At 39.8% G+C, this 26,516-nt stretch overlaps 1 non-coding gene across 1 annotated transcript; it reads right to left on the bottom strand.

Moving 5' to 3' along the window:
* Positions 1-24,080: 24,080 nt before the first annotated feature.
* Positions 24,081-24,186, bottom strand: LOC129076812 (U6 spliceosomal RNA). The gene has a single exon (XR_008529758.1). It is a non-coding gene; the product is annotated as a U6 spliceosomal RNA (small nuclear RNA).
* Positions 24,187-26,516: the final 2,330 nt, after the last annotated feature.

Below are 26,516 nucleotides of genomic sequence, written 5' to 3' on the forward strand. Positions count from 1 at the left end.
TCCATGCTGTCGCAAAGTTTAGTAGTTCTTTTTTTCCTTTCTGCTGCGTAGTATTCCATTGTGTATATGTACCATAATTTTTTGATCCAATCATCTACTGATGGACACTTAGGTTGCTTCCAACACTTGGCTATTGTAAATTGTGCTGCTATGAAAATTGGGGTGCAAGGGTTCTTTTGTATTGGCGCTCTGGGATTCTTAGTGTATAGTCCCAGCAGGGGAATCACTGGAACAAAAGGCAGTTCCATTTTTAGCTTTTTGAGGAAACTCCACACCGCCTTCCACAGTGGCTTCACCAGTCTGCATTCCCACCAACAGTGTACTAGGGTTCCCTTTTCTGCACAGCCTCACCAGCACCTGTTGTTTGTTGATCTGTTTATGATGGCCATTCTGACCGGTGTGAGATGGTACCTCATGGTGGTTTTGATCTGCATTTCTCTGATGGCTAGTGATGCTGAGCATCCTTTCAAATGCCTCTGGGCCCTCTGTATCTCCTCCTTGGAAAAGCATCTGCCCAGGTCCTTTGCCCATTTTTTGATTGGATCGTTTGTCCTCTTGGAGTGGAGTCGAGTGAGTTCTTTATATATCTTGGAGATCAAACCTCCATCTCATGTATCATTAGCAAATATATTTTCCCATAGGGTTGGCTCCCTTTTCATTTTGCTGATGTTTTCTTTAGCCGTGCAGAAGCTTCTTATATTGATGAAGTCCCACTTGTTTATTCTTTCCTTTATGTCCCTTGCTTTAGGAGACGTATCAGTGAAAAAATTGCTGTGTGGGATATCTGAGAGTTTCCTGCCAATGTTCTCCTCTAGGATTTTGATGGTGTTGCGACTTATATTTAAGTCCTTTATCCATCTTGACTTTATCTTTGTGTATGGTGTCAGCTGATGATCCAATTTCAATTTTTTGCATGTAGCCATCCAGCTCTCCCAACACCATTTGTTGAAGAGGCTGTTATTGCTCCATTTTATGCTTCTGCCCCCTTTGTCGAATATTAGATGTCCATAGACACCTGGGCTTATTTCTGGGCTTTCTATTCTGTTCCACTGCTCTATGGGTCTGTTCTTGTGCCAGTACCAGATTGTTATGAGTATAGTGGCTTTGTAGTAGAGTTTGATGTCCTGTATTGTGATCCCTCCTACTTTGTGTTTCTTTCTCAAAATTGCTGCGGCTATTCGGGGTCGTTTATGGTTCCATATAAATTTTTGAAATGTCTGTTCTATATCTGTGAAATACGTCATTGGTATCTCAATAGGGATTGCGTTGAATCTATAAATTGCTTTGGGTAGTATGGACATTTGGATGATATTACTTCTTCCAATCCATGAGCACGGTATATGCTTCCATTTATTTGTGTCTTCCTTAATTTCTTTCTACAATGTTGTATAGTATTCTGCGTACAGGTCTGTTACGTCTTTGGTTAAATTTATGCCTAGGTACTTTATTTTTCTTCTTTCTATATCAAATGCTATTTTTTCTCTGATTTCTTCTTCTTCTATTGCATTGCTGGTGTACAAAAACGCCTTTGATTTCTGAATGTTGACTTTGTATCCTGCTGTTTTGCCAAATTCACTTATTAGGTTGAGGAGTTTTTTGGTAGACTCTACGGGGTTCTCTATGTACACTATCATGTCATCTGCAAACAATGATAGTTTTACTTCCTCCTTTCCTATTTGGATGCCTTTTATCTCTTTCTCTTGTCTGACCGCTGTGGCTAGGACTTGCAATACGATGTTGAAAAGAAGCGGTGAGAACGGACATCCTTGTCGTGTTCCCGATCTTAGTGGGAAAGCTTTCAGTTTTTGCCCGTTGAGTATGATATTGGCTGTAGGTTTTTCATATATGGCCTTTATTACGTTGAGGAATGCCCCATTTATTCCCATTTTGCTGAGTGTTTTGATCATAAATGGCTGCTGTACCTTGTCAAATGCTTTTTCTGCATCTATCGAGATGATCATGTGGTTTTTGTCTTTTCTTTTATTTATGTGATATATCACGTTTACTGATTTGCGTATATTGAACCATCCCTGCATCCCTGGGATGAATCCCACTTGATCGTGGGGCATAATCTTTTGATTGTATTGCTGGATGCGGTTTGCCAATATTTTGTTGAGGATTTTAGTATCTATGTTCATTAGCGAAATTGGCCTGTGGTTTTCTTTCTTTGTAGGGTCTTTATCTGGTTTTGGGATCAGGGTGATGGTGGCCTCATAGAAAGAGTCTGGGAGTCTTCCCTCCTCTTGGACTTTTTGGAATAGTCTGAGAAAGACAGGGGTTAGCTCTTCCTTAAGTATTTTGTAAAATTCTCCTGGGAAACCGTCCGGCCCTGGGCTTTTGTGTGCTGGGAGTTTCTTGATTACTGCTTCAATTTCCCCAGCTGTTATCGGTCTGTTCAAGCTTTCTGTTTCTTCCTCCTTCAGTGTTGGAAGATTATACTTTTCTAAAAATTTGTCCATTTCATCAAGATTTTCCAATGTCTTGGAATATAATTGTTCATAGTGGTTTCTGATGATCATTTGTATTTCTGTGGTATCCATTGTTATTTCTCCTCTTTCATTTCTGATATTATTAATTTGGGTCCTCTCCCTTTTATTCTTGATGAGTCTGCTTAAAGGCTTGTCGATTTTATTTATCTTTTCAAAGAACCTGCTCCTGGATTGGTTGATCCTCTGAATTGTTCTTTTTGTCTCTATGTCATTCAGTTCTGCTCTAATCTTGACTATTTCCTTCCTTCTCCTTGCTCTGGGATTTATTTGTTGTTGTTTCTCCAGTTCTTCAAGTTGTAGTGTTAGGTCTTTTATTTGAAATGTTTCTATCTTTTTTAGGTAAGCCTGTATTGCTATGAACTTCCCTCTCAGGACCGCCTTTGCTGTGTCCCATAGGTTTTGGACTGTTGTCTGTTCATTTTCATTTGTTTCCAGAAATTTTTGGATTTCTTCTCTTATCTCATTATTGACCCATTCATTGTTTAATAGTGTTGTTCAGTCTCCATGAGTTTGCAAGTTTTTGAAGTTTCTCTTTGAGGTTGATTTCGAGTTTCAAGGCCTTGTGGTCTGAGAAAAAGTTTGGTATTATTTCAATTTTCCTGAATTTGCTGAGGCTTGCTTTGTGTCCTATCATATGTTCTATCTTTGAAAAACTGCCATGAGCATTTGAAAAGAATGTGTATTTTTCTTCTTTGGGATATAAAGTTCTATATATGTCAGTTAAGTCTCTTTGATTCAGTGTGTCATTCAGCGCCACAATATGTTTATTAATGTCTTGTTTGGAAGATCTGTCCATTTTTGACAGTGGGGTGTTGAAATCCCCTACTATCAGTGTGTTGCTATCTATATCTTTTTTGAAGTCATCCAACAATTTCCTTATAAACTTGGGGGCTCCTCTATTGGGAGCATATAAGTTTACAATGTTGATGTCTTCTTGATAGATTCTTCCTTTAAGTATGATAAAGTGCCCCTCTGGGTCTCTCTTTATGGCCTTTGTTTTAAAATCTACTTTGTCTGATACAAGTATGGCAACCCCGGCCTTTTTCTCTTGCCCATTTGCTTGGAATATTTTTTTCCATCCCTTTACTTTCAATCTGTGTAGGTGTTGTGCTCTGAGGTGGGTCTCTTGTAGGCAGCATATGTGTGGGTCATGTTTTCTTATCCATTCAGCTACCCTGTGTCTTTTGATTGGGGCATTTAGTCCATTCACATTGAGAGATATTACTGATAGAAACTTACTCATCTTTTCTCTTTGTACCTGTGTTCCTCTCTCTCTCATTCTTGCCCTTCATCTGCTTAAACCAGTCCCCTTAGCATATCTTGGAGTGCTGGTTTGGTAGAGATGTCTTCTTTTAGTCTTCTCTTGTCTGGAAAACTCCGTATTTCCCCTTCTATTTTAATGGAGAGCCTAACTGGGTAGAGCAGCCTTGGCTGTCGGCCCTTGCTTTTCATGGCTTGGAATATTTGTTGCCATTCCCTTCTGGCTTGTAGTGTTTCTGTTGAGAAGTCAGCTCCTAGGCGTATCGGGGCCCCCTTGTATGTTACTTTCTCCTTCTCCCTTGCTGCCTTGAGGATTCTCTCTTTGTCTTTGACATTTGCCATTTTAATGATGATGTGTCTTGGAGTGGACCTCTTTGAGTCCCTCTTGAGTGGGGTCCTCTGTGCCTCCTGGGTCGATGAGAGCCTTTCTCTCCTCAAATTAGGGAAATTTTCCATCATTACTTTTTCGAGGAGGTTCTCTATTCCTTGCTCCTCTTCTTCTCCTTCTGGTATCCCTATTATGCGGCTATTATTGCGTTTCAGGTTGTCCTGCATTTCCCTAAATGCTTCTTCATTCTTTTTGAGCCATTTTTCCATTTCTTGTTCTTTCTTGGAGCTTCTTTCTACCTTGTCCTCCATCTCACTGATTCGATCCTCAGCTTCATCCAGCCTGCTTTGGATTCCTTCTACTGTGTTCTTCAATTCAGAAATGGTATTCTTCATATCTTCTTGTGTCTTCTTGATAGTTTCTATGTCCTTTTCCAGGCTGATATAGTTTGCTGTAAGACCCTGATAGTTTCTCTGCAGTTTCTCATAGTTATCTTTGAGCTGGCTGAGCTCATTGAGCTTCCTTAGAACCATTGTTTTCAATTGAGTATCTGATAGTTCCCTTGCCTCTATTTCATTTAGCTCTCTCTGTGGGGAGTCCCCTTTTCCACTCATTTGGGGGGAACTTCTTTTTCTTCCCATTTTTGTGAGAGTCTGTTAAGTATTTTTGTCCTTTACTTTTCTTTCTGGGCCTGCCTCTGATGATGTCAGTTGTTGACCTTATAGGACCTTGGGTTGTTTGTTTGAGCCTTCCAGGAGTCTAATGCCTGTGTCTGACTCCTGCTTGGAGCAGCTCTGTGACCCCTTCGGTCAGGGCTGGGCTATTTTTTGGGATCTCTCTGCACTCTCATGCAGGCTCCTTGAGTGCGCTCCCAGCGCGGCAGGACCCCCCGCCTGCCTGGGCTCACATGTGCTTGCCCCAGACCAGGGGGCTTATGCGCAACCTCGCGTACTCATCTGCCCCCCTGGCCGGTGAGCTCCGTGGCACTGGTCATTTTAGGGTCTTCTTTTGTGTATTTTCCCCGCTTTTGGCTCTTTGGGTGCGTTGCTTACCCTCGCCAAATGGGGACTACGGAAATGGGAGGAAGTCAGCTCCAGGACTCTCCGGTTAATCCTGTCTCTGGTCTCTCCTCCAGGGTCTCTGGGCAGCTCTATTAATTTTGTGGGCTGCTCCGCAATCACGGGCGGGCGGGTCAATTTACGCCTGCCCTCGCAGCTCTGTGCACTCCCTCACAGGCCGTATTGGTGCCAATCTGTTCACCACACTCTTTTAAAACACATCTCACAAATTCAGACCCTGGCAACCACTAATGTGTCTGTTATCGTATGGTTACATCTTTTCCAAAATACTGCATAAATGGAATCATACAATAAATTAGTTTAGCCTGGCTTCTTCACTTAGCATTATTCATTTGGCATTCATTCATGCTGTTGTATCATAAGTCAGTTTTGTTCATTGATATGTAGTATTTCATAGTGTAGATGTATCACAGTGTGTTTACCTATTAACCAGCTGATGGACATTTCAGTTGTTTTCAGTATTTTTGTAAGTATTATTATGTATAAATCTACCATAAACAATTGTGTACATGTTTTGTGTAGATATAGTTTTCATTTCTCTTGGGCAAATAGCTACAATGGGATTTCTGGATCATATTACAAGTGTATATATAACTTTCTAATGAACTGCCAAAACTGCTTTCCAAAGCAGCTATACCATTTTAATTCTTACTGGGACTTTATGAGAGTTCTGGGTGCTCCTCAACCTTGTCAGCATATGATATTTTCAGTTTTTATTTTAGGCATTCTAATAGTTATGTAGTGGTACCTCATTTTAGTTTTAATTTGCATTTTCCTAATGACCAATGATGTAGAATATATTTACATGTACTTATTTTCCATCTGTATATAATTTTGGTAGAATGTTTGTTCAAATATTTGCTCCTTTTTTTTGCATTTCAGTTGCATTCTTTTAAGTACACTTTATTGATTATGCTATTACAGTTGTCTCACCCCCCCCCCTTAATTTTCCTCTGCCCTGCACCTCCCTCCCACCAGCATCTGCCACCTTAGTTCATGCCCATGGGTTCTTCATATAAGTTCTTTGGCTTCTCCGTTTCCTATACTATTCTTAACCTCCCCCTGTCTGTTTTGTACCTACTATTTGTGCTGCTTATTCCCTATACATTTTCCTCCCTTCTCCCCACCCCTCTCCCCACTGATAACCCTCCATGTGATCTCCATTTCTGTGATTTTGTTCCTGTTCTAGTTGTTTACTCAGTTTATTTTTGTTTTCTAAGTTCAATTGTTGATAGTTGTGAGTCTGTTGTCATTTTACTGTTCATAACTTTGATCTTATTTTTCTTAGATAAGTACCTTTAACATTTCATATAATAAGGGCTTGGTAATGATGAACCCCTTTAATTTTACCTTTCCTGGAAGCGCTTTATCTTCCCTTCCATTCTAAATGATAGATTTGCTGCGACTTCCAGCGAAGATGGAGGATAGGTAGATATACTTTGCCTCCTCATACAACCAAAAGAAGGACAGAAGCAAACTTAAAAATGGAAAAATAGCCAGAACTGCCAGCCCCAGAGGGCCCAATTTGCTTGTGGGTAGGGTGGGGAAGGGACTGAAAGCTGGCCAAGAGTCGAACAAGTGACATTGTTCCTTCTCCGACTCCTCCCCTACGTACAGCACCACAATGCTTCCGGGTTTGAATATTTTACTTCAGGTCATGAAAAATATTAGTTCTATTTTCTTCTAAAACTCCTTAGCTTTTACATATTGATTTTTAACTCACCTGAATATTTCTTGTGTAATGTGTGAAATAGGGCTCTATATTTATTTCAAGTAATAGTGGTCCATGGACCTTATTTGTTGAATAAGCCTTATTTTACCCATTATTTGAAATCTCAATTTAATCATACATATATTAATCAGATATATATGTTTGTCTCTAGAATGTTCATTATATTTCATTGATCTACTTGATTATTTCTGTGCAGGTGTCATGTTGGTTTAATTCCTGAGACTTTATAATGGTTTTAAATTTTTTTAAATATTTTATAATTTTGACATTTAATAAAATAAATAAAATCAGTCTGCATTTAAGAAGGAAAGAAAGAGAGAGAGATGGAACTCCTACCTTTTGTGACAACATGGATGGAACTGGAGAATATTAAGTTAAGTGAAATAAGCCAGTTGATGAAAGACAAATACCATATGATCTCACCTATAAGTGGACTGTATTCAACAAAATAAACTAATGAACAAAATAAACCCCAGGTGTGGAAACATGGAGCAGACTGAAAGTGACCAGATGTTGAAAGAGGACAATGGTGGAAAGAAGGGGAAGGGACTAGACAAAGAACATGTATGAATGACCCATGGACATGGACAACAGAGTGGGAATTGACTGTGGGAGTAGGGGGTGAGGGTGGGATGGGTGGAGAGGAGTAAAGGGGGAAAAATTGAGACAACTGTAATAGAATAAACATGATTTATAAATTTAAAAAAGAAAAGGAAAAAATAAAAAATAGCATAATCAATAAAATGTATATAAAAATAACTAAATAAATATTCATACATTAAAAAAATAAATGATAGCTTTGCTGGATTGAGTAATCTTGGATGTAGGTCTTTGCCTTTCATGACCTGGAATACTCATTGCCAGTTCCCACTTGCCTGTAAGGTTTCTTCTGAGAAATCAGCAGAGAGTCTCAGGGGAACTCCCTTATAGGTAACTCTTCCCCTTTTTCTTGCTGCTTTCGTTTTAAAGATTTTATTTATTTATTTTTAAACAGAGGGGAAGGAAGCAAGAAAGAAAGGCCCAAAAATATTAATGTGTTGTTGCCTCTCGCACACCCCCTCCTGGGGACCTGGCCTGCAACTCAGCCATGGGCCCTGACCTGGAATTGACCTAGAGGCCCTTTGGTTCACAGGCTGGCACTCAATCCACTGAGCCACACCAGCCAGGGCCTTTTTCTGTTTTCTTAAGGTGCAAGCATATATTATTGATTTGACACTGTTCTAATATAAACTTTTAATATCATAGATTTCCTTCAGTGTACTGCTTTTGCTGCATTCCACAAATGTTGTTATGGTGTTTCCATTTTTGTTCAGTTTGAAATATTTTCTAATTTCCCTTGTGACTTCCTCTTAGACCCATGAGTTATTTAAAAGAGTGTTTTTATCTTCCAGATATTTGGGGCATTTTTCAGGTATGTGTTATTGGTTTCTGATTTAATACCATTGTGATCAAAAGACACTTCATATGATTTCTATTTTTCTCCACATGTTCTTTTTTTCTTTCTTTCTTTTTTTTTTTTTTTTTTTTTTTTAGAGAGAGGGGAAAGGAGGAAGAAAGAGAGGGAGAGAAACATCAATGTGTGGTTGCTTCTTGCATGCCCCCTACTGGGGACTGGGCCCACAACCCAGGCATGTGCCCTAGACTGAGAATTGAACTGGAGGCCCTTTGGTTTGCAGGCGGGCACTCCATCCACTGAGCCACACCAGCCAGGGCACATGTTGTTTCTTTTATTGCCCAGAAAATGGTCTATCATGGTGACTGTCCCATGTGCACTTGACAAGAATGTGTGTTCTGTTGGTTTTGGGCTGAGTGTCTGTACATGCTAATTATGTGAAATTTCTGGTTAGTATTTCACTTCTTCTATATCCTTATTGATTTTCTGTCTACTTGTCCTGTTATTACTGGGAGAAGTGAAATCTCCACTATTATTGCAGATCTGTCTATTTCTCCATTCATTTCTATGAGTTTTTGCTTTATGCACTTCATGTACTTTGAAGCTCTGTCACTTTGAAACTCTGTTTTTAGGTGTATACACATTTAAGACTCATATCTTGTTGGTAAACTGACCCATTTATCATTATGTGATCTCCCTCTTTATCCATGGTCATACATAGACTGTCCTGAAGTTGACTTTGATATTAACATAGCCACTCCAACTTCCCTTTGATTCATGTTTGCATGTTATATTTTTTATCCTTTTACTTTCAACATGTCTATGTCCTCATTTTAAAGTGGGTTTTTTCCAAAAAGTGGGGGTTTTTTTTTTACATATTATGTAGTTGGATCTTGCTTTTATTTAATCAATTTAACAATTTTTGTGTTTTAATTGGTGTGTTTAGGTCATTTGTACTTAATGTAATATTGATATGATTGGATTTAAATCTACCATATGGCTACTTATTTTCTACCTGCTTCCTTCTTTTTCCTTTTTCTTTTTTTTCTGCCTGCTTTTGGATTGAGTAATTATCTCCACTATTGGCTTATTATCATGCCTCATTTTTAAAGAAATATATTTACTGGTAATTCTGGAGTTTTACAACATACACCTTTAATTAATTACAGTCTACCTTAAAATAATAGTATACTTCTTCCCATATAGTATAAGAACCATATAACAAAATGCGGCTAATCCTTTCCTCTCATCTTTTAAGCTATTGTCCTACATTTTATTTTTGCATATACTGTAATTCCACAACACATTGCTGCTATTTTTACTTAGTCAATTATCTTTTATTGAAAATTTTATTGACATAATTATAGATTCATATGTTGTAGTCAGAAATAGTACAGAGTTATTCCATGTAATCTCTACCCAGTTAACCCTAATGGCAACATCTTTCATAGTACAACCAGGTTATGTACACCGATATAATCCACTAATCTTATTCATATTTCCAGAGTTTTACTTATACTTATGTGAGATGGGGATATGAGCAACATAGTTCGATACAATTTTATCACATGTAAATTCATGTACCTATCACCACAGTCAAATATAGAACAATTCCCTCACCACAAGAATTGCTTGTGTTGCCTTTTTATAAACTACACTTTTCTATCCCCTCCCCCCACACACATATTCCCCCATCCTAACCCCTGGCAACCATTAATCTGTTCGCTATTTCTAAAAGTTTTTTATTTCAAAAAATGTTATGTAAATAGAATTCTAGTATGTAACTTCCTGTGGTTGGCTTTTTTTCACTCAGTATAATTCCCTAGAGAGCCATCCAAATTGTTTGTTGTCAATTGTTAACTTTTATTGCTACATTGTATCCTATGGTTTATATGTTGAACCATTTACCTGCTGAGGGGCATGTGAGCTGTTCTAGTTTTTGGCTATTATAATTACAGATGCTAAGAATATTCATATACAGGTTATTGTGTAAATGTAAGTTTTATTTCCCTGGGATAAATGCCCAAAAGTGTAATTGCTAGTCTGCATAGTAATTGCATGTTTGATCTCATGTAAGAAACTAAAACTCTAGCCATTTGCATTCCCACCAGAAAGGTATGAATGACTCTCAATTATCTTCTAAAGTGATTTAATTTTTTAAAGAAGTCATTTATGCTTACCTTCATTTTAACTATTTTCAGAGATTTTCATTTTTTTGGAGTAGATACAAGTTCCTGTCTGGCAACTTCCTTGAATACCTCATATAATAAAGGTCTGTTGGTAATGAATTCTTTCAGCTTTTGTTTATTGAACAATATTTAATAGTAATTTTTAAAAATATTTTATTTATTTATTTTTTAGAGAGAGGGGAAGAGAGGGAGAAAGAGAGGGAGAGAAACATCAATGTGTTGTTGCCTTTCATATGCCCCCTACTGGGGACCTGGCCTGCAACCCAGGCACATGCCCTGACTGGGAATCGAACCAGTGGCCCTTTGGTTTGCAGGCCGTCACTCAATCCACTGAGCCATGCCAGCCAAGGCTAATCTTAATTTTTAAAGACATTTGCACTGTATATAAAATTTTAGGTTGACAAGTTATTTTCTTTCAACATTTTATAGATGTCATAACATTGTCTTTTTTGTCTTGCATAGTTTCTGATGAAGTGTGTGCTGCCATTCTGACTTTTGTTCTCTGTATAATGTGTCTTATTTCTCTGTTTTCAATGTTTACAATTATCTTTGGTTTCCATCAATTTTAATATAAGGTGCCTAGGTGTTCTTCGTTTCATATGTTTTAAAAATATTTATCCTGGTATTTATATTGGTTCTCTGAACTGCTTGACTCTTGAACTTCTGGGTTTGATGTCTTCATATATATATATATATATATATATATATATATATATATATATATATATTTTAAATTCGGCGCTATTATCTCATCAAATATTTCATCTGACCTATTCTATTTTCTTTTGGGTTTTGGACAAATTCCATTAAAATGTGTATTTGGCCATTTGATATTTTCCTGTCTCTTGGGTTCCTTCTCTCTCTCTCTCTCTCTCTCTCTCTCTCTCTCTCTCTCTCTCTCATTTGGGTGTGTGTTTCAGTCTGAGTAATTTCTATTGACGTATCTTCAAGTTTCCCCATTCTTTCCTCATGAAACATTGTACACATTAAAGTTTGCACAAATCTAAACTTCTCCACTAGCTTTAGATCCCCTTTCAGGACTGAGTTTGAATTTAAGGTTAACAGACCTATCTGAAAGATAATGCAGTCACTAGCTCCATGCTTAGCTCTCCATATCTCCAGGCACTGAGAGAAAAACTTTGCTAATTTCAGGGAAAGAAAAGTGAAAACAAATTCAAGACATATACCCTTTTGTACTTCTGTTATTACAACACCCTTGCATGGATCCAGGGACTCAGAATACAAATCAGGTCTACTCCACCCACACCCTTTATACTTCTTATGAAATATGCTTACCTACAGACCAATTAGTGGCAGCCCAGTGAGTACTCTTGTGACAAATACCCAGGGGTTATTCTGGCTAGTGAGAGCCATTGTTAACATCTCAAGAATTTCTCAAGCTGATTTTTAAACACAGCCACTACTGAAAATTAATATGATTATTATTTAATAAATTATATTGAAAACAAAGGTGATACTCAGAATATTACTTTCTAAATTTACTATATCTTACTAATATTTATGCTCTTAATGTTATTAATGTCTGTTGTATCTGTGTATTGGCATTATATATACATATATATACAGTATTATGATGGTTTTGTTTTCTAATTTTATAATGGTATGCTATGAAGCATCTCTTCCCAAATCTCTGTTCAGTGATATCACCTTTGTAGCTTAAAATTAGCTATAGTAGATGTATTTACACCATGGAAATCAGTGTACATTATGATTTAATTTTGTTGATTGTCTAGACTTAGGGGTTGGCAAACATTTTCTGTAAAGAGCCAAATGATATTTTAGGCTTTGTGAACCATATACAGTTTCTGTCACACAACATTCTTTGCCTTTAAAAATGTAAAAATTATTCTTAGATCTCAGATTGCACAACAATAAGCCACAGGTTGGATTTGGTCCATGGGCAATCGTTTTGCCAATCCCTAGTCTAGACTTAGGAAATAAATAAAATGTTAATAATGCAGATTAAACTCAGTACTGTCACATCTATAGTTGTTGCCCTGTGAAAAAAGCACAAGAAATTAAGGACATATTCTTTCCAGTATTCAAAATCTATCATTCAATCAATCAAAAAAACTGTTCATCATTGATGAATGAGGTTCTGAAGTATGTCTTTATTATTTCAGTTTTGTCTTACTCATTAACATAAACTAAAATATGAAACAACATTTAGGTTGAAACTACACTCCTTGGTCAATGACATCAGTGATTTATTTGTTGAACAGTAATCAAGTATTTATTCATAGTCTTGATTTCATGACTATTGCTATGAATTACAAAAACTTAAAGTGGCATTTGTAAGAAATAGCAAGTGACACTGAAATTATAGGTGTGTGTAATTTACAATAAAGAATAGATATGTTGTATTATTTGTAAGTCATGTGTTATATATCTTTTTATCAGTAAAATCTATAATGTTAGATATATGCATACTTTTTTATGTCAGAGAGCCCATTTTTTAAGTGTTTTCAGCACACCAATATGAACAACATCTCATGCTAAGCCAATCATTCCTGGGTAGGAGAATATGAACAGGCACACAGGGTCTGAGTCAGTTAGTTAAAGGTGAATGGCTGAACTGGAAGCCCTGGTGCTCAGCCAGTTGAGTGTGTATAACAGAGCGGGGGTGGAGAGTAGGGGAGAACGAAGAAAGGAAAGAGAAAATGGGGAGAGAGGCAAGAGAGGAAAGACAGAAAGGTGAGCAAAAAAGAGAGAGAAAAGAGAGGGTAGTGAGGGGAGAGAGGGAAGAGACAAGGAAGAGAGAAAGATTGGGGAGACAGAGACGGAGAGACAGAGAACAGTGAGGGTAGTAACGATGTCAGGAACAGAGAAAGCCACCTCGGGCCCTGCCTCTCCCACTCCAGTCCTTTATGGCTCAGCTCTATTTTATCTCCTGTCCCTGGATGCCTGTGAATTTGCCTACTATGTCCTTACAAGAAACCTCACTTTGCCCTGGCTGGTGTGGCTCAGTGGACTGGTTCGATTCCCAGTCAGGGAGAATGCCTAGGTTGCAGGCTGGGTTCCCAGTAGGGGGCACATGAGAGGCAACCACCCATTGGTGTTTCTCTCACTATCTTTCCCCCCTCCTTCCTCATCTCTAAAAATAAATAAATAAAATCTTCTAAAAAAGAAAAAAAGAAATCTCTCTGTATTTAAGGCAGGTCAAGTTGATTTCCTGTTTCTTCACAACCCAAATATTCCTGGCTAAGACAACTAGCCACAAATCGGATATGTGAGTTCTCTTATCATGATCCCTAAATTCCCCAAATCTGACCACTGTCAATCACAGGGAAATCTCCAGATAATGGTGATGCAATATTACATCATGAAAAGGAAAAACAGGGTGCCTCGCTAATAAAAATCAGTAAATGAAGGAACATGAGGCTTAAAACTATATAAGGAAGTGACATGCAGTCAGGAGGGCTCTGGGAAACCCAAAGCAACTCATGTAGCAATTCAAGGGTTAAGAGTGGCAGGTATGTCCTGGGTACAAGACTACTTGGAAGCAGCCAAAAGAGTCCTTAACTCGTATTTAACTTCTTTAGTATATACTCAAAAAGACCTAAAACATGAATTTTTTGTTTTGTTTTATAAACAAATTAGAGGTTATAGAGAATAGTTTTGCCTTATGGTATAATGCAAACTCTATATGAACAGATAAATAGATAAAGTTTTATTTGGATCCCATGATGGTTAGCATTGGCCTTAAAGAGCTTCTGTGTAGTTTGTCTTGTTCCTGACTGAGAATGGACTCCAAACCAAAATCTGAGTTCCTGCAAGGCCCAGTGGGACCAGGCAAATCAAACTAAACACAGCACCATGAAGATCCAAAATTGTACCGGGGGGGGGGGGGGGGGAGATTGAAAACATAGTTTCTCCAGTGGGTTTTTTTCTTATTACTTCAAAGCTATATAACAAAGGGCTTCAGAAAAGTTTTGCTACCTATTGAACCCATTTTTAAAATGACAGAAATTTTATCAAATAATTTTGATTCATTCAAATAACTGAGTAATCCCTAACTTGTAGTTGCTTGGACCAGAGGAGACTGACATGTAAACCATGATTACAATGTCTGGTGAAAAGTAGTACAGCCATAGTGACAGACTACATGGGAGGACAGAGGATTGACGCAGTGTATAGGCATGTGCATCCACACGTTCATAATATTTTAGTCTTCAAATTATCATCCAACAGGTTTTAAAGAAGGTGGGAGCTGAGCCTTCATTTTTATTACTAAAATTACTTCCATTCAACACAAATAGAGGATACAAGAGGAAACCAAGGTGAATAATAATATTCACAAGTAGTATGTCCAGGTTATCTGTCAAGAATTACCATTAAAGCCAAAGATTCCGGAGGGGTGAGAAAGATGGCGGAGGAGTGAAAGGGAGTCATGCTGACCTCCTCCCAAAACCAAACTGGAATTGCAACTAAATAATGGAGTAATCACCTGGAAAGCAGTGGAGCGATAGTGGGAGAGGAGCCTTGGTGCCGCGGACAGCGGATTCTACTCTCACACATCCCAACGGGTGAGAATTGCGGTGGAGGCTCGAGAGGGTGGGCTGGGTGCGCACGGGGCACTGGCACCAGAGGGACATTGAAACAGCCAGTTAGCGTCCCCCTGAGAAGAACGGGGTCTGAATCATAAACAGGAACCCCTAAACTACAGCAGCTAAAGCCGAGAAAATACAGACAAAACGCAACCCCAAAAAGCTTAGGGGCGCTCTCTGCCAGAGACAGGTGGCTGGGGATGCAAAAAGACATTTAAAGGGCAAACACAAAAGTGGCAGCGGCAGCCACCCTCCTTGATCGCTGGGTACAGGCGGCAGCAGGGTGGGCTGGTGCCTGGGAAAAGACTGGTGAGGAAAACTTTGTGAAGAGAACTGACACTGCGGCGGGTGGAGCCCAGGTGATAACGCACTTCCCACTCTGCAGCTACCATCTCGCTCAGGCATAAGGGAATCAATTAACCTGCCTTTTGTTCGCTCTGCACACAGCTTGTACGCCTGTGAGCTACGGGGCTGAGTGCAGACTGGCTGGGAGAGCCTTGAGGAGAGACTGGAGACAGAGGCATTGGGGAAAGAACGGGAGGAGGAACCGGGGAGTCCCGACTCCTTCTCCTTGCCGAAGTCTCCATTGCGCGGGAAGAGGCCACACCCCCAAAGCGCCAAAAGCCGAAAAGCAAACATAGACACCCCCAAAACACCCAGAGCAGGCGCGCACACTTGCGCCGAGTGACTGGTGAGGGTTGGCCAGCGTGTCTGTGACCCATGCAGGCTGGCGAACACGTGCACCTGCCAGCAAGGCCTCACACAGACTGGCACCCATACGACCTGCGAGGGAGTGCACAGAGCGGCAAGGGCAGGCGTAAATTGACCTACCTGCCGCGATTGCGGAGCGGCCCACAAAATAAGTAGAGCTGCCCAGAGTCCCTGGAGGAGAGACCAGAAACAGGATTAACCAGAGAGTCCTAGAGCTGATTTCCTCCCATTTCCATAGTCCCCATTTGGCGAGGGCAAGCCACGCACCCAAAGAGCCAAAAGCAGGGAAAACACACAATAGAAGACCCTAAACTGACCAGTGCCGCGAAGCTCGCGTGCCAGGGAGGCCTGATGAGTACGGGAGGTTGCGAATAAGCCCCCTGGTCTGGGGCAAACACATGCGAGCCCAGGCACGTGGGGGACCCTGCCGCGCTGGAAATGCGCTCAAGGAGCCCTCGTGAGAGCGCAGAGAGATCCCAAAAAATAGCCCAGCCCTGACCGAAGGGGTCACAGAGCTGCTCCAAGCAGGAGTCAGACACAGGCATTAGACTCCTGGAAGGCTCAAACAAACAACCCAAGGCCCTATAGGGTCAACAACTGACATCATCAGAGGCAAGCCCAGAAAGAAAAGTAAAGGACAAAAATACTTAACAGACTCTCACAAAAATGGGAAGAAAAAGAAGTTCCCCCCAAATGAGTGGAAAAGGGGACTCCCCACAGAGAGCGCTCAATGAAATAGAGGCAAGGGAACTATCGGATATGGAATTTAAAACAATGGTTCTAAGGAAGCTCAATGAGCTCAGCCAGCTCAAAGATAACTACGAGAAACTGCAGAGAAACTATCAGGATCTTATAGTAAACTATATCAGCCTGGAAAAGGACATAGAAACTATCAAGAAGACACAAGAGGATATGAAAAATACCATTTCTGAATTGAAGAACACAGTAGAAGGAATCCAAAGCAAGCTGGATGAAGCTGAGGATCGAATCAGTGAGATGGAAGACAAGGTAGAAAAAAGCTCCAAGAAAGAACAAGAAATGGAAAAAAGACTCAAAAAGAATGAAAGGGCATTGAGGGAAATGCAGGACAACCTGAAACGCAATAATAGCCGCATAATAGGGATACCAGAAGGAGAAGAAGAGGAGCAAGGGATAGAGAACCTCCTCGAAAAAGTAATGATGGAAAATTTCCCTAATTTGAGGAGAGAAAGGCTCTCATCGACCCAGGAGGCACAGAGGACCCCACTCAAGAGGGACTCAAAGAGGTCCACTCCAAGACACATCATCATTAAAATGGCAAATGTCAAAGACAAAGAGAGAATCCTCAAGGCAGCAAGGGAGAAGGAGAAAGTAACATACAAGGGGGCCCCGATACGCCTAGGAGCTGACTTCTCAACAGAAACACTACAAGCCAGAAGGGAATGGCAACAAATATTCCAAGCCATGAAAAGCAAGGGCCACAGCCAAGGCTGCTCTACCCAGCTAGGCTCTCCATTAAAATAGAAGGGGAAATACGGAGTTTCCCAGACAAAAGAAAGCTAAAAGAATACATCTCTACCAAACCAGCACTCCAAGATATGCTAAGGGGACTGGTTTAAGCAGATGAAGGAAAAGAATGAGACAGAGAGGAACACAAGTACAAAGAGAAAAGATGAGTAAGTTTCTATCAGTAATATCTCTCAATGTGAATGGACTAAATGCCCCAATCAAAAGACACAGGGTAGCTGAATGGATAAGAAAACATGACCCACACATATGCTGCCTACAAGAGACCCACCTCAGAGCACAACACCTACACAGATTGAAAGTAAAGGGATGGAAAATAATATTCCAGGCAAATGGACATGAGAAAAAGGCTGGCGTTGCCATACTTGTATCAGACAAAGTAGATTTCAAAGCAAAGGCCATAAAGAGAGACCCAGAGGGGCACTTTATCATACTTAAAGGAAGAATCTATCAAGAAGACATCAACATTGTAAACTTATATGCTCCCAATAGAGGAGCCCCCAAGTTTATAAGGAAATTGTTGGATGACTTCAAAAAAGATATAGACAGCAACACACTGATAGTAGGGGATTTCAACACCCCACTGTCAAAAATGGACAGATCTTCCAAACAAGACATTAATAAACATATTGTGGCGCTGAATGACACACTGAATCAAAGAGACTTAACTGACATATATAGAACCTTACATCCCAAAGAAGAAAAATACACATTCTTTTCAAATGCTCATGGCAGTTTTTCAAAGATAGACCACATGATAGGACACAAAGCAAGCCTCAGTAAATTCAGGAAAATTGAAATAATACCAAACTTTTTCTCGGACCACAAGGCCTTGAAACTCGAAATCAACCTCAAAGAGAAACTTCAAAAACTTGCAAACTCATGGAGACTGAACAGTACACTATTAACCAATGAATCGGTCAATAATGAGATAAGAGAAGAAATCCAAAAATTTCTGGAAACAAATGAAAATGAACAGACAACTGTCCAAAACCTAAGGAACACAGCAAAGGCAGTCCTGAGAGGGAAGTTCATAGCAATACAGGCTTACCTTAAAAAGATAGAAACATTTCAAATAAAAGACCTAACACTACAACTTCAAGAACTGGAGAAACAACAACAAATAAATCCCAGAGCAAGGAGAAGGAAGGAAATAGTCAAGATTAGAGCAGAACTGAATGACATAGAGACAAAAAGAACAATTCAGAGGATCAACCAATCCAGGATCAGGTTCTTTGAAAAGATAAATAAAGTTGACAAGCCTTTAAGCAGACTCATCAAGAATAAAAGGGAGAGGACCCAAATTAATAATATCAGAAATGAAAGAGGAGAAATGACAACTGATACCACAGAAATACAAATGATCATCAGAAACTATTATGAACAATTATATTCCAAGACATTGGAAAATCTTGATGAAATGGACAAATTTTTAGAAAAGTATAATCTTCCAACACTGAAGGAGGAAGAAACAGAAAGCTTGAACAGACCGATAACAGCTGGGGAAATTGAAGCAGTAATCAAGAAACTCCCAGCACACAAAAGCCCAGGGCCGGACGGTTTCCCAGGAGAATTTTACAAAATACTTAAGGAAGAGCTAACCCCTGTCTTTCTCAGACTATTCCAAAAAGTCCAAGAGGAGGGAAGACTCCCAGACTCTTTCTATGAGGCCACCATCACCCTGATCCCAAAACCAGATAAAGACCCTACAAAGAAAGAAAACCACAGGCCAATTTCGCTAATGAACATAGATACTAAAATCCTCAACAAAATATTGGCAAACCGCATCCAGCAATACAATCAAAAGATTATGCCCCACGATCAAGTGGGATTCATCCCAGGGATGCAGGGATGGTTCAATATACGCAAATCAGTAAACGTGATACACCACATCAATAAAAGAAAAGACAAAAACCACATGATCATCTCGATAGATGCAGAAAAAGCATTTGACAAGGTACAGCACCCATTTATGATCAAAACACTCAGCAAAATGGGAATAAATGGGGCATTCCTCAACGTAATAAAGGCCATATATGAAAAACCTACAGCCAATATCATACTCAACGGGCAAAAACTGAAAGATTTCCCACTAAGATCGGGAACACGACAAGGATGCCCGCTCTCACCGCTTCTTTTCAACATCGTATTGCAAGTCCTAGCCACAGCGGTCAGACAAGAGAAAGAGATAAAAGGCATCCAAATAGGAAAGGAGGAAGTAAAACTATCATTGTTTGCAGATGACACGATAGTGTACATTGAGAACCCCGTAGACTCTACCAAAAAACTCCTCAACCTAATAAGTGAATTTGGCAAAACAGCAGGATACAAAGTCAACATTCAGAAATCAAAGGCGTTTTTGTACACCAGCAATGCAATAGAAGAAGAAGAAATCAGGAACAATATACCATTCGATATAGCACGAAAAAAGATAAAGTACCTAGGGATAAATTTAACCAAAGACACAAAAGACCTGTATGCAGAAAACTATACAACATTGAAAAAAGAAATTAAGGAAGACACAAATAAATGGAAGCATATACCGTGCTCATGGATTGGAAGAATTAATATCCTCAAAATGTCCATACTACCAAAAGCAATTTATAGATTCAACGCAATCCCTATTGAGATACCAATGACGTATTTCACAGAAATAGAACAGACATTTCAAAAATTTATATGGAACCATAAACAACCTCGAATAGCCGCAGCAATTTTGAGAAAGAAACACAAAGTAGGAGGGATCACAATACCGGACATCAAACTCTACTAACAAAGCCACTATACTCAAAACAATCTGGTACTGGCACAAGAACAGACCCATAGACCAGTGGAACAGAATAGAAAGCCCAGAAATAAGCCCAGGTCTATATGGGCAACTAATATTTGACAAAGGGGGCAGAAGCATAAAATGGAGTAATAATAGCCTCTTCAACAAATGGTGTTGGGAGAGCTGGATGGCTACATGCAAAAAATTGAAATTGGATCATCAGCTGACACCATACACAAAAATAAAGTCAAGATGGATAAAGGACTTAAATATAAGTCGCAACACCATCAAAATCCTAGAGGAGAACATTGTCAGGAAACTCTCAGATATCCCACGCAGCAATTTTTTCACTGATATGTCTCCTAAAGCAAGGGACATAAAGGAAAGAATAAACAAGTGGGACCTCATCAAAATAAGAAGCTTCTGCACGGCTAAAGAAAACATCAGCAAAATGAAAAGGGAGACAACCATTTGGGAAAATATATTTGCTAATGATACATCAGATAGAGGTTTGATCTCCAAGATATACAAAGAACTCACTCGACTTTACTCCAAGAAGACAAACGATCCAATCAAAAAATGGGCAAAGGACCTGGGCAGACACTTTTCCAAGGAGGAGATACAGAGGGCCCAGAGGTATTTGAAAAGATCCTCAGCATCACTAGCCATCAGAGAAATGCAGATAAAAACCACACCGGTCAGAATGGCCATCATAAACAGATCAACAAACAACAGGTGCTGGCGACGCTGTGGAGAAAAGGGAACCCTAGTCTACTGTTGGTGGGAATGCATACTGGTGCAGCCACTGTGGAAAGCAGTGTGGAATTTTCTCAAACAGCTGAAAATGGAACTTCCTTTTGATCCAGTGATTCCCCTGCTGGACTATACCCTAAGAACACCAGGAAACACCAATACAAAAGAACCTATGCACCCCTATGTTCATAGCAGCACAATTTACAATAGCCACGTGTTGGAAGCAACCTAAATGCCCGTCAGTAGATGATTGGATCAAAAAATTATGGTACATATACACAATGGAATACTACGCAGCAGAAAGAAAAAAGAAGTACTAAACTTTGCGACAGCATGGATGGAACTGGAGAGCATCATGCTAAGCGAAATAAGCCAGGGGGCGAAAGACAAATACCATATGATCTCACCTATAAGCGGAACCTAACCAACAATGCAAAGAAGCAAGGAAAATATGACCAGCAACACTGAAAGGAAAAGAAATCAAGAGAGACAAGAGGGAAGGGGGTGGGGGCAGGGAAAGGGAAGGGAAGGGCAAAGTCAAGGAACATATAGCAAGGACTCATGGACAAAACCAAAGGGGAAGAGCTGAGGGAGGGAAGGTGGGAGGGGCAAGGGAAAGAGGTGGGGGGAAGGTAGAGACAAATGTATTTAAAAATTAAATTAATTAATTAAAAAGAAAAAGCCGAAGATTCCTATGGTTCTCAATTATATTCCAGATAGGTCTTTTTTCCCATTTAAATCATATATATTTATTTCACACATTTGGAAGAAAATCAATTAATCATATACAGTAAAACAGGCTCCTGATTATCTGAAGCTTCTTTTGGGTTACCCGGGCTCTCTAAAATAGCACCTCGTTAATTCACCCAAGTGAGGAAATAAGAGATCAAACTATAGGACACAACAAGGGAATATAGTTTGTTACATTTTCATAGTAAAACCAGTTGCTGTTACTTGGACATCTGTAGTACTCATTCACCCAAAAAAAAAGTCATTGCATGGTTATTAATGTGTTAGGCGCTGACCATGTACTGGGCATTCAGTGGTAGGCAAACCTGATGAGGTCCAGGCCCATGTGCTACCGCACTACCAAACTTTCCGCACTACCTCCTAGTCAAATAATTATAAGTTATTTACATATGATGACATGATACTGTGAAAGTTTGGTGATGGCAGGTCCAAGGCAGGCTTCTCTGGGAAAGCAGTATTTAAGGTGAGTTTTGAAGAATAAGTAGGTGTTAACTAGAAGGTCTCTGCCTAGAATCACTTGCAAAACCTCCACCCATCACTACCTCCTCTCTAACAGCCAGAGCTGGGAATGTCTCTGATGCTCTGGACTAGACTGCATCTCTTAGGCCTGGCCATCCCTTCCATTACTGCCCCACAAGAGCACCCTTCACATCAAGTCCTTCTCAGTCCAATAAGTGAATGATTATGACCTACCCATTCCTTGTTCCTCTGCTGCTACTTTCTGGGCTCTGAGACAAACACAGAGGCTTAGGTCATAGGCTGTACCATCTAACACATACTCAGTGTAGCCTCTAGAAGTAATAGAGGCCCCAAGGGTGCTGTCGGGATGTGGTTACACTACTGCCCCACCCAAACTATCTATGGAAAACCTCATTTCTGGGCCATATGGTGTTTTGTCTTCCCAGCGTTCCTTCCTTTAAGAAAAATCCTCTCCCCTCTTCCACAGTAAGCCTGTCTCTGCCTAAAGACTCAGTGGTCTGCTCCACTCCCAGCCCAAGGTCAGGCACCCACCCAAACATGGTCAGAGTACTCCAACCTCAGGCTACAACCATACCTCCTGGATGGGCCCCATGGTTCTCACAGAGACTTTCAGACCCCACTTGGGAACTTTTGCTGTGCTGTTGGGACAGACATATGTTTCCTAGGATCTTAGACTTTTAGGCTCATGTAAATCTGGAGCTATATTGCTGCCATGTGGTAAAAAGCTTCCATCCAACACAGAAGGAAGGTCAGAGACAGAGAAAGAGGTTTCTGACATCACCTGAATACTGATCTAGATCCAGTTCTTCCTGACTTTCAATTACATGAGCTAAGTTCCTTCTTTGTTTAAGCTAGGCTGTTTCTGTCACTTGGCAGCCAAAGTGGCCTGAATTGTATACCATTCCCATTGTCATTTATGTTCAATTATCATAAATTAGCTGCCTCTAACCACTATGGGGAAAGGATTCAGTGATTTCTCATTTGCCACTACTAACTAGGACACAGGAGGTTTGAAACAGCTGAGCACAGATTTCACAAATAAGACAAGATCATGATTGTACTTTTGAACTTGATGTTGTACTAGGTGCACCCAAGCACGATGCTGCTCTCACCACCTTTGCTCATTCACTAATTGAAATCAAAAGACAAACCAGATGGGAGAACTGGATAAGGAATGTCAAACCAGTAATAGAAACCCAAGTCCTGCTTTGAAGCTGCCTAAATTACACTCTTTTTAAAGACAGAGTTCTGATCAAAACCTTAGAGAGGGTTAAAAACCCCACAGAGCCATGGCCATGAGTTGCTAGTTATGGAATTACTACAATATGTCCTCACAAGTCTCATGTTTTATGAAAAGACTAGTGTCAGCTTTTCATAGAGCCAAGACACTTCTATGCTTTTTTCTGAGTGTCTGGTTAGTAACAGGAACCCATTATCCTTTGGTATTCTCTAGTTATAACAGATTCCAATTTCAGAAATATCAAGAAATTGGATTCCAGCCACCAGAGGTTCTCTCTGGGAGACTACCTATCTCCAAAACAGAATAGTGTTTTCCCTTTTTTTTTTTTTCATGGTAAGTGGGAGCATGGGGAACCCCTGTGATATCTGCAGAGGCAAAGCTTCCTGTGAGCATATAGACTATGCTGCAGAGAGAAAGCCTTAGGCTGGAAGTTCAAGAGAAGGCAAGGAAATGAGCATTTAAACAGATAAGACACTTTGATAACTACCATATTGTGGTGTAGGCCCACTGCTTGCAGACTTACCTTGTTATTACTGAAGCCACAACCACTTCAAGGGCTTTATGCTTTCCAAAGCAAAGGTCACTTTCTACTACTTGGTTGAATCACTTGATGCTTTTCAAAAATTTCCTTCATCCTCCTGTTGTTTTCTAAGATTTCCTTTCTCCTAAAATGTTATTCTAATCTTGGAGGGATGCCTATGGTTCACCCTGCTGTGGCAGGGAGGAATCTCCTGGCCAGTTATGCTTTCAGAATGTCAATTCCAATGCTAACAGGTTTTTTTTTTTAACTTTTAACATTTTAATACCATTCAGATCAGTGTGTCTGGTTTGTAAAAATATAGAATGCTTCAAGAATTTGCATATTATCCTTGTGCAGGGCCATGCCAATCTTCTCTGTATTGTTCCAATTTTAGCATATGTGCTGCCAAAGTGAACACTTAATTACAGTTTCTGAATGAATCTCTGGTAGAAAAATAATTCTTAAGCTCTTCTTATAATAGCATTCACTCAATAAATATTTACTGCATGTTTACTGTTTTATATATTTACAATATAGAGTAAATGCCAACAATAGCCTTACATTCTATCAATAGTAGAGGCAAAGAGACAATAAATAAATATGTTTAATTGTATCTTATATAATATCAGTTGCACCTCTGCTTATGGAAAGATTTTTGCACAATTCTCTCTCAGAATGCTCTACATTCAAAAAGAAAAAATATCTACCTGCAGGTTTAATACTCTAAAATATTACTGTCTGGTGTCTTTTCCCTCTTGTCTTAGCTTACATCTGCTACACCATTTGCAAATTCAGCTCTGTGAGATAAAGGGGACCATATTATTAATCCCCCTCTCATCTCTAATTCTATCATATTTAGGACCTTACACACCACAAAACTAAAACAAAGTCTGGCTCCTTTCCACTCTTCTTTTCCACTATCAATATAAGTTCAAAAAGCATACAATTAATAAAGCTGTTTCTGATGGAGTCAGTGAAATATGTCATTGCATAAAAATAGACAATCATGTAAATGAAGTTGCAACCCAAATTAGTATGAACACTCCTGCAAGAGAAAAGAGGAGCTCAGGATGGAAATGGCCAGAAGAGCGGAAATACAGTATCATGGCTGCACAGGCTCTTCTGAATTTAGGTTGGGAAACTTTTTTTTTACTTTTTAAAAAAATATATATTTTATTGATTATGCTATTACAGTTGTCCCATTTTTCCCCCCCTTTATTCCCTTCTGTGCTGCACCACCCCTTCCCCCAGTACCAGCTCCCCTTAGTTTATGTCCACGTTCATTCATGTAAGTTCTTTGGCTTCTCTATTTCTTATACTATTCTTATCCTCCCCTTGTCTATTTTGTATCTATGAATTATGCTTCTTATTCACTGTACCTTTTCCCCCAATCTTTCCCCCCTTTTTCCCCTCTGATCTTTATTTCCCCTCTGATATTTAGTTCCTGTTCTAGTTGTTTGCTCATTTTGCTCTTATTTTTGTGGGGTTTTTTGTAGGTTCAGTTGTTGATAGTTGAGAGTTTGTTGTCATTTTACATTCCTAGTTTTTTCTCTTTTTTTTTTCTTAGCTAAGTCCTTTTGACGTTTCATATAATAAGGCCTTAGTGATGAACTCCTTTAATTTTACCTCGTCTGGGAAGCACTTTATCTGCCCTTCCACTCTAAATGATAGCTTTGCTGGATACAGTAATCTTGGATGTAGGTTCTTGCCTTTCATGACTTGGAATCCTTACCAGCCCCTTCTTGCCTGCAAGGCTTCTTTTGAGAAGTCAGCTGACAGTCTTATGGGAACTCCTTTGTACGTAACTGTCTCCTTTTCTCTCTTGCTGCTTTTAAGATTCTCTCCCTTTCTTTAATCTTGGGTAATGTAATGTAATTATGATGTGTCTTGCTGTGTGCTTCCTTGGATCCAACTTCTTTGGGACTCTCTGAGCTTCCTGGATCTCCTGGCAGACTATTCCTTTCACCAGACTGGGGAATTTCTCCCTCATTATTTTTTCAAATAAGTTTTCAATTTCTTGCTCTTCCTCTTCTCCTTCTGGCACCCCTATGATTTGGATGTTGGATTGTTTAAAGTTGTCCCAGAGGTTCCTAAGCCTCTCCTCATTTTTCTGAATTCCTGTTTCTTCATTCTGCTCCGGCTGAATGTTTATCTCTTCCTTCTGCTCCCAATCCTTGATTTGAGTCCCCGTTTCCTTCCCTTTACTGTGGGTTCCCTGTATATTTTTCTTTGTTTCACTTTGCATAGCCTTCCCTTTTTCCTCCATTTTGCGACCATACTCCACCATTTCTGTGAGCATCGAGATTACCAGTGTTTTGAACTGTGCACTTGATAGATTGGCTATCTGTTCATCGCTCAGTTTTATTTTTGGAATTTTGATCTTTTCTTTCATTTGGGCCATATTTCTTTGTCTCAGTGGGCAAAGAAATATTTACATTGTAAGGGTCAGAGCCTTAGGTACTAGTCAGAGCGGGGCAATCCAGGTGGCTGCATTGTGACACTGTGGGTGTGTGAGGGGTCTAAGAGGAAACAATGCCACTTGCTCGACTCAGCTGGCTTTCAGTCACTTCCCTTGCTACCCAGGAGCAAATTGGGCCCTTCTGGTGCTGATTCCTGGGTGGGTAGGTGGGTTTGTGCACCTTCTAGGACCCTGTGGGTCTCTCCAATGGACTCTCTTGTGAGGTTAGGAGTTTCTCCTGCCACCACAACCCCCACAGGTTTTCACAGACTTTTTTCCCCCACACTAGA

The sequence above is a fragment of the Pteronotus mesoamericanus genome, unplaced genomic scaffold (assembly GCF_021234165.1).
Source record: "Pteronotus mesoamericanus isolate MK-2021 breed Mesoamerican mustached bat unplaced genomic scaffold, CSHL_Meso_final contig_64, whole genome shotgun sequence".
Lineage (NCBI taxonomy): Eukaryota > Metazoa > Chordata > Mammalia > Chiroptera > Mormoopidae > Pteronotus > Pteronotus mesoamericanus.